The sequence below is a fragment of the Cupressus sempervirens genome, chromosome 5, assembly GCF_028749045.1.
Source record: "Cupressus sempervirens isolate cs-2001-9-10 chromosome 5, ASM2874904v1, whole genome shotgun sequence".
Classification (NCBI taxonomy): Eukaryota; Viridiplantae; Streptophyta; class Pinopsida; order Cupressales; family Cupressaceae; genus Cupressus; species Cupressus sempervirens.
The window spans coordinates 231467528-231477389 of NC_143122.1; the positions used below are offsets into that span (position 1 = coordinate 231467528).

The window sequence follows — 9862 nt, forward strand, 5'->3', positions numbered from 1 at the left end:
TCAACCACTTCTGATGGTCTGCCCTGTTAAAGGCCTACCCTATTAAAGGCTACAACACATTGTTAAATGTGACCTTGTTAGAGGATTTCACCATACTATTAGGAATGGACCTAGTTTAAAGGACTTTGGAACATTCACTTGGAAATATGTCACCCTGTTAAAGAATTTATAACATGGCTATTAAACCAACCTAAGTCCATAGGATTTATCTTAACTGTTACAATTGCTAGAGAGTAACAACAATGGCTTTTGATCTGATACAACTTACAACATATCTTGCAGATTACAGATCACACTTTGGTTCAATCCTTTGCTTGGCTTTAATCACTGCAGCTCTGAAAGCTTGTCATCTCAAGCTTCCTCATCTTGAGTGTTCTTACTCATCATACCAATGCAATCATATCTATGGTCACCTATCGAACCAGAGTATCTGTGCTCTCTTCCACCTTAACACCTTCTTTAGCACTTCATGCTTTCATGCTCTACCACCACTTTGCTTCGTGACCTTATGACTCCTTAAATAGAAATCTGGAATATCTTTCCCACTCGATTCTTCCTCTCCAACTTTAGGGTTTCAATAGATTAGGTAAGATACAATGTATCTATCCCATATCTTGCTCTTATCTAGAAACTTTGTCTAGAATCCAATTGTATTTGTCAAAAATAATTTACATAGTGTTTCGTGCCACCAGCTCATCATTCTTATCTTCTATCTGATTCATAGAGTTCTAGACAACTACCATGTCGATTCAGATCTGATGAATCTTCGACTTTCAAAATAATGTAGCAACTAGGCATTATTGTTTTACTGATGCTCGACACTTGAAGAAATTCTATGAAACTCGGCTCTTGAAATTCACTCGACACTTATATCTTGCTCGGCACCTAATTCTTTTTTGCTACTCGGCACCTGATCTTCACTCAGCACCTGAAGACTGCTCGGCACCTGAAGATCATTCGGTACACACTAAGTTGAATTTTGCTCAGCTTCAACTGAGAATCTGTTCGGCACTAACTAGCTTGCTCAGCTCTTTCTAATGAACTTAGTTAGGCTTTACAAATGACTTAGTGAAACCTTACATCTTTGATATGTCTTGGTGTGTCCATCCTCTGTGTCTTAGAGTATGTCATCAATACACTATTTTATCAATGGTTTAGCTGATCCTTATACTTCATTACAACATCATAACTTCAACCTTTCTCTAGGTACTCTAGTTACATCTTATTGATTGCCACCTTCTTGTCAATCAACTAATTGATAGTATTTGGATCACTAAAGCATTTGTCGTTCCTGCAAGTAGCAAGTTTGACATCAATGACAAAACAATGATTGAAAACATTCTTTACCAGTTCCATTACTCTTCATTCATGAACTTTTCAATCATTTCCAACAAAAAATATGTATGACACATTTTCTTGTGCTTACTCAAGAGATGAAGGAGAAAATTCTCTTGATTTGTAAAATAATCTCAAATTTGGTTACATAAAGGCTTAATACCTTGCTAAATAAATTAATCTTTGAAGAGAAAGGGGATTTTCTTGTTCAACAATTTTTTTTGGATGGGATTATAATGGCAACAAAAGTTGTGCATTCTATGGAAGTTTCCAATATAAGGCAAAGGTTATGTGTATAAAATTGGACATGGCGAAAGCTTATGATAGCTTCAAATGGAATTATCTTCAATAAAGTACACAACACCTTTGGGTTTAGAATTGAATAGATTAGTTGGGTGATGAGTTTCATTTCTTCCTCTTATTCTATAGTGCTTGTTAATATTGAGCTCATGGAGTTATTTGGTGCAATAGGATTTCTTTAATTCAATTTAATGGTTGAAATGTTGAGAAAATTTGTCAAGTCTTGAGTCAAACAAGGCTTGCTTCAAGGTTGGAACATGGTCATAGTATTCCTTCTTCTTCTCACCTTCATTTGTGGATGATACTTATTTGATGTGTGCTATCAAAATCAATAATATTGTCAATTTCAGACAAGCTCTAGATATTTATTTCAAAGTATCTAGACAAAAGATAGATTAAGATAAATCTTTTATCCTCTTTTTAATACCCTTGTTCTCATTCATTCCAAGACTACTAGAATTTTTATGTTTCAAATTGTTGCTCTTCCTTGTGTTTAACTTGGACTCCCTCTTTTAGAAAGTCTCTTACCCAAGGAATTCTAGAAAAGGGTTTTGGATAAGCTTTGGTGTAAGGTTGGTCACTAGACTAATGGATGGCTCTTAACTACTGGTGGAGTGACTCTCTTGGAGTTGAGGCTTTAGGTTCTCCCAATTTACAAATGTTTTGTTTAGATAGCTCATGCAACCTTTATTAAGGAATTTGATGCTCTTTTTTCTATTTTGATGGACAAGTAATTTACTATCTTCAAAGTGGAGTTTGGTTAAATGAGATTCAATGTACAAGTCAAAGAAGGATGGTGGTCTTGGTTTTGCAAAATATAGAAAAGAATGGTCAAGCTCTAGTTTCTAAACTCTTTTGGAGATGGTGTATCAACCAAGATCAAACATGGGCTAAATTTCTTAGTACAAAACATTTCAGGGGAGTGGGATGAATGGAAGTTTCCAAGTATGATTTACAAGGAAATGGATCAATGATGTGGCATACTCTTAAAAGACGAAATTTAATTGATTAAGAAAGTTTTATTTTAATTATGTAATAAGCATGTTGAAGCTCTGTTTTGGAAGGATTCTTGGGATGTATTCCCTCCCATTCTCTCTTAATTTCCCCATTTGTAGCTTCTTTTCATTAGCTTTATTTAAATTGGATGAAGAAAGGTTGAGGATTTTAAAGTTGTTAAGGGCTAAGAGCAAGGAAAAGTGGCAAGATGGAAAGAACCCCTGCTAAGACCTCCAAAGTGTCATGGGATATTGGGCCCTATAGCAGTTGTGGCTAGAAAGCAACCATATGATTGTTCAAGATAAGATGATGTTGGTGGAGAAGTGTACACACGGGTTACATATGATACAAAAGACTTTGAAGGAAGTAGAACCTAGAGACTTGCAAGTTGTCTAGAACGTAAATAGTTTTGGTGAGAGCTTCCTAGAGGGCCTTTTTAGAAGATAACAAGTAAGGTGTTGGCATGCTAAACAGGCGGTTCAACATGATAGTAATTACTCTCTCTCTCTCTCTCTCCCTCCCCCTCCCTCCCTCCCTCCCTCCCTCCAGAGACCTCTATAAGTATCTTTCCATCTTTCTTCTTTCATGTCTTGCACTATATATTTTTTGTTATGTAACCATTTTCATTCTCCCACCCTATTCTCTAAATGACATACCATTGTCCTCACACACTCCATAAATGTATTAAAAAATGTCTAATCAATGATTCCTTAGGAGATGACTAAATAGGATTACTTATGAAAATTTCACTAATTGACCTTCTACAACTACTAGTTTACCAACTAATATTTAAAGAATCACCTTAAAAATATATAATTATACAATTTTCACCATTACAATATTTTATAGATTCTTCAAGATATAAAGAGTGGACCTTATAAGATTTATATCTATGAATTTATCTCAGCATTTTAAATACATGACATTTACAGCCTTTCATTTCAATGTCAACCTTTACCATATAATTTAGAGATTACAGGATTCTTATTAAGCCGAGAGGCTTTTTACAGTGGCAACAATCTTCAATGTAAAAATTTTCCATTTTGAAAAAAATTTGACGTTCATTTATATGTCAGAAAAATAAAATGGAAGTAGACTAAATATAATTATAATTAAAATCGTGAAAATTGTAGGGAAGAAATGGAAGTAAGATCAAGAGTGTCGAATCATTTCCTCACTCACGCATCTTAGACTCACATAAATATTAGATGATGAAAATTATGAGATTATGAAAATAGGCACCTCAGAAGGATATCTCTCGGCTTATTTTATATATATATATATATATATATATATATATATATATATATATAAGCATATCTTATACAGATATACCACGCCATAGAAAGCTAGATATCTCTTATAGGTTATGGCCCTTAACAGCAGCACCATTCCAATCTTCCTAATTGAATAACAATGCTAAGCTTCTACAATCCTTCCAATGGTTCTTGAGAGCAGAGCTTTTGATTCCCTCAGCAGATCAACGCTTTTAATCAGACTCCTCCTCCTGTTTGCTATAGCAGAACTTTCTTCCAGTATATTTCCAATCTTGTTGGAATCTTCTCCCATGACCTCCTTCACAATGCTGGCCACAACATCATTCTGAACCATTTTCTGGAAAACAAAGCGAAGATGAAGAGGTATGTCATCAGCCAACCGAATCTTCACAACCCTCCAGTAAGCCATGAGACTCATCTTCATTTCGAATGCTGCCTCCAGTTGATCACTGCTTTTAGGTACTTTTTGTAGATCAATTTCCCCCATGCCTTCAATTTTAACAGCCCTCTGATTCTGTTCTATCGCTTCCATGAATTTTTTTTTGAATTCGTGCATTCTCTGCAAGTAATCTGTGTAAACTGGGTTCTCTGTATAAACAACCGTCTTGTGCATTTCCATGACATCCTCCACATAGTGAACGCATTCATCTTTTTTCCCATCCATTAGGGTTTGAAAAGCCCTCCTGGATGCCGACTGAAGTTGTGGGTAGCATTCTGTTTGTAGATCAATCACACGACATATGACTTTGTCTAAATAATCACAGGCCTGAAGGGCTAAACCCCTGCTCCTCTCAGAGAAAGAATCAATACGACTCTGCAGAAGAGTTACAAAAACAGAATGAGGTAAGAAATTTGGAAGATTAAGGCCCTGCGCCTCTTCCAGTAGTTTTGCTTCCTCAACAAGAAAGTTGTCAGTTAACTTATCAGTGGCAGCAAGTAGGTCGCGGGAATAGCTCTTAAACATCCTAGTTAGCTGAGCAATACAATTCATTTCAGGTTCGTCCTGGAAATTTTCAGTGTCTCCCTGAATTAGAAGCTTGTGTAATACACCCTTGATTGAATCCATCAATCTCATGAACTCAATCATTGCCTCAACAGAACTTGAGAAACTCCTAGGCAAGCAATTGAGCTCTGCCTGCCTCTTAGAAAGAGTTGTGTCTATTTTTCTCACAATCTCCGGCAGGCTTTTTTTGATCCCCATGGCCTGGATCTGCATAAGTCTCTCTGCCAACACGGGTATTCCCACCATGGATTTATCAATCTTTGAAAGATGTGGGTCTTTTTTGAAGATCTCACTCTCTATTTTCCTTGCATCTGCAATTGATTCACTGCCAATTCTGTTTCTAACACACACATACCCAAGACCAATATTCACGGCATCCACTGTTACTTTTTCTAGCAAACCTTCCCCAGCTTTGTCTATCTTAGTAACCACAGCCAGAGTTCATTCCCCCTTCTCATCTACTTGTTGCGACATTCTGATAGATTCACATGTAGGAAAATCTACAGATGCAGACAACACATTCAGAATTATGCTTTCCTTTGGGGTTATATACTGTTTGATAACCCTAGCAATTTGTTCATAAATGTCCTGTGGCTGGCCATGCACAGGAACCCTGGTTATGCCAGGCAAATCCACCATAGTAAGATCTGGAGCATTGAATTTGCTCACATTCAGTGTAATTGGGGTGTCACTGATTCCCTTCCCTCCCCCTGCAATGTCCTCTGTAGCCACATTTAAGGCTTCCGTTATCTGAGCTTCAGAAATGTTTCTTGTAATTCTATTGTACTGTATGGTAATCTGGGTCTCTTGGCTTTTGCTACTCTGCAACCTCATGACGAGTGGAACTCTAGTACAAATTCCCTGGCCTTTTGGTAGGCTAATACCTGCGGTCACCCTTAAACATTACATACTAAAGAAGAAATCAAATTTGGAAAAATAAGTTAACTTTGATATTTTTAGTTTAGAAATCAAATCTTAGCGTATAATGTTTAAGCCATCGGAATACCTGCCAGTGACTCCAGGACACTTGATTTACCAGAAGACTGGTCTCCCACAACAACAATACTCGGCAATTGTATGCCTTCCTTCATTACTCCCAGATTTCGAAGTTTGTCAACAACATCCAGAAGAGGCCGAATCCACTGATTGTAACTGTTATCCAAATGAAGATTCTCCGGCAGGCTGGACATATCCATACTTCTTCAACCTTGGTTGCTGCTCTGCCTTCTTAAAACAACCAAATCAGTTTTGGTTCTAACATGATTAACAATGTGTCAATGTAACTTGTTTATCAAACTAAGAATAACTTTTCATTTTATTTTTACGTATATCAAATAATATTATAATATTAATATTTGAATTCATTATTGATTCATATTTTTAAATGGTAGTTTATCTAAACTCATTTTTCATAAAAATAGATGATCTACTTATTGGTGAAGCATTTGAAACTTCCTATGAGGTCAACCATTTCAATAGGTACTTCTCCAGCTCAAATGCACTTAGCCAAGGACTTTTTCCAAGATCAAATTTCACATATTAAATATGGATCTATGCCTCAAAAACTTTACAATTGAATCCTCTAATTCATATCATAATGCACTGCAGAAAATAGCTCTTCCTTTTTATCATTTGAAAGAAACAAAACATATTTTACTAAATCTTTACACGACTGTAATAAATTTGTAGGAAAAACTATTCTGAGACATTTACATTGAAGCAAATAATAAAGAGAATACACAAATATTAGTGCTGCAACTTATTGCACCATAACAATCTATCAATGTATTTTACAATTGTTTATGAAACCTATATGAACATTAATTCATTTTTATGTATCAAACAATATTTATATTTCAATTACATAGTTTTTGACTAAGTTTATTGATTATATTTACTAAATAGTTGATACAAACCCATCTCTCATGAGAATGAATAGTCCACTTAATGGTTATTGCAACCTAAGTGATGCTCACTAAGATCAAAAATAAAAAATTCCTTGAAGACCAATCATCTCAATAGTACTACTCTGGCTAATCCAAAGTCAAGATTAGTCACATGTGAATCAATGATTTTATTTCAAAAATGACACAATTGAATCCCTTTATTAATATCATAACTCATGCATTGTAGAAAATACCACCTCCTAATTACAATCTGATAAAACAAACAATTTTACTAAATTTGTAAGAAAAGCTATCCTAAAACTGTTTTAATTGAAGCAAACAATAAAGATAATGCATAATAATTAGCAAATTATTGTATGATTAACAAGTTGTCGATGTGTTTTCGCAACTGTTTATGAAACTTATATGAACATTAACTTCGTTTTATGAAACTTCTTTGAACAATAACTTCATTTTATGAAACTTATATGAATAGCAACTTCATTTTTCTATATCAAACAGTATTTATTTTATGATATTAATATTAAAATCTAATTCTATAGTTTGAGTCAAATCTATTGATTCATATTGTATAACTACCAATTCATAAAAAGAACATTTCTTAGAAGAACAAATGATCTGCTTAGCGCTCATTACATCTAGGTGATGCTCATAAGGATGATACATTGAAACTCTCTAAGAGACTAATCATCTGAGTAGAACTATTCTCTACTCAAATGTTCATAATGCGCTATTTCCCCAAAGTCAAGCCCACTAGTCAAATATGCATCAATGATTTTGGCTCAAAAACTACAAATCCTTTTATAAATATCATAACTTGACATACTACAGAAAATACCTCCTAATATGCACCATTCTAAAGAAACAAAACAAATATTACTACATTTTTAGAAAGCTGTGAAAAAATTGTAGAAAAATGAAACAGTTAAATTTGAAGCAAACATTAAAGAGAATACACATCAGTGTAGCAATTTATGGCATGATTATCAATCAGTCGTGGAGTTTCCCCGGTGTCTTGGGGTTTCCCCAAGGTCAAGTCCACTTGTCAGATATGGATCAACTATTTTATCTTAAAAACTACCCAATTGAATTCTTATATTAATATCATAACTGATGCACTATTAAAAATTCCTTTAAATTTCTACAATTCCACAGAAACAGAATAGATTCTTAATGTAAATAGATTTCCACAATCCATCAAAGTTCAGAATTCTGTAGTCTTCTAGATTTGATTGTGTATAGAACAGATTCTATAAAATCTTTAAAAAATTGTACGAAAAACCATTCTGAAACATTTAATTGAGGCAAACAATATAAATTTTTTACAAATATTTGTGCTGTTAAAAATCTGTCAATATATTTTACATTTGTTGATGAAACTTACATGAGCAATAACCTCATTTTTTTACTATATCAAACATTATTTATTTAATGGTATAAATATTAGAATTTTGTTTCATAGTTTTTAAGTCAGATTTATTGATTCATATTTCATAAATTCAAGTTCATACAAATTCTTATGGGAATGAATGATCCACATAGCACTCATTGGATATAAGTAATGTCCATTGAAACTTTCTAGGAAAGTCAATCAGCTCAGTAGTCTTACTCGGATTCAAATGGACTTAATCATGATGTTTCCCCAAGATCAAGTTCATTTGTCAAATATGGATCAATAATTTCGTCTCAAAAACTGTACAATTGAATCCTCTTACTAGTGTTGTAGCTTAATGCACTACAGAAATACTTCCTAATTTCTACTATTCTAAGAAACAGAACAGATTTTACTAAATCCTTACAAAACTGTAACTCATACTTAGATATAGTTCAAAAGTGTGAAACACTGAAACTTCTCAAGAGATCAATCATTCCAATAGTCTTACTCTGATTCAAACTCGCTTAATCATAAAGTTTCCTCTGAATCAAATTCATTTATCAAATATAAATCAACACTTTATCTAGTATTTTACTAATATTGTAACTTAATGCACTACACCAAAATATACTTCCTAATTTCTAACATTCCTTTAAAAAAATATAACAGATTTTACTTAATCCTTGGAAAACTGTCATAACTGTCATAAATGTGTAGAAAAACTATTTGAAACATTTGAATTGAAACAAATAAAAGAAAATACATATTAGAGTTGCAGCTTACCTGAACAATTAAATGATTTCTCCAATAAATTGCTTAACTGAGGAGTGTTACTGTTTGCTGATTATCCTGATTCCGATGAATGCTGGGAAAATGCTTGGCATTATTGAAGACGCTGATCAAACTTATATTGAATATCTAACTTAGCTCATTCATGGGACTTTCTCAGCGTATTCTTAGCTCATTCCTGGGACTTTCGTTTTATTCTTTCTACTTTACTTTTGACAGCACATTTCTTTAATAAAAGTGAAATGTGAACCAAATTGTTTGCGCAGCTACAAGGATAAATTTTGCTTTGGCCACTTGACTAATATCTTTCAATACTTTTTAAATAAATATATTTCTATAAACAAGTTATAATAACATTTGTCGGTAGATTTTTTTTTAAAAAGCTATAAACATATTTCTATGCAAAGAATGTTAAATTTGCTTACTCATTGAAGAAAGTATTTACGTTTATTTCTCCAATTATTATTTTTATTATAATTAATTCAAATATATCTCTAAAAATATTGATGACATTATTTTTCTATGTCTATAAATTTTGGGGTAAATTTTCAGTTATAAATTCATTTTAAAAAGAATTAGACTACATTTAAAATCATTGAGAATTTGTACAATAATTTGAAAAAAACTTAAGTGGCTATAAATACAATTACAAGTTTTTAATCTTTTGGAAAGCAAACATACTTATGTTTTGATGGTAGTATGTAAAATAATGATAGATGGGAGTTTGTGTGAGAAATTATTATGGAACCATTTTAGATATTTTTTAATAAATTAATATAATTAGGGAAATACATGAAATTATGATTATGATTATCTATATGAATGTATGTTCTAATGTATATTTTACATCATTGCTATATTATTTTTTGGTTACTAAAGT

General features: G+C 33.0%; 1 pseudogene across 1 annotated transcript; it reads right to left on the reverse strand.

Moving 5' to 3' along the window:
- Nucleotides 1–4008: 4008 nt before the first annotated feature.
- LOC149555296 (dynamin-related protein 4C-like) lies at nt 4009–9133 on the reverse strand (annotated as a pseudogene). Its single transcript, XR_016365293.1, has 3 exons — nt 8977–9133; nt 5918–6138; nt 4009–5795 (listed from the first exon to the last, which is right to left on the reverse strand). The product of XR_016365293.1 is annotated as a dynamin-related protein 4C-like (transcript).
- Between the last annotated feature and the right edge of the window lie 729 nt (nt 9134–9862).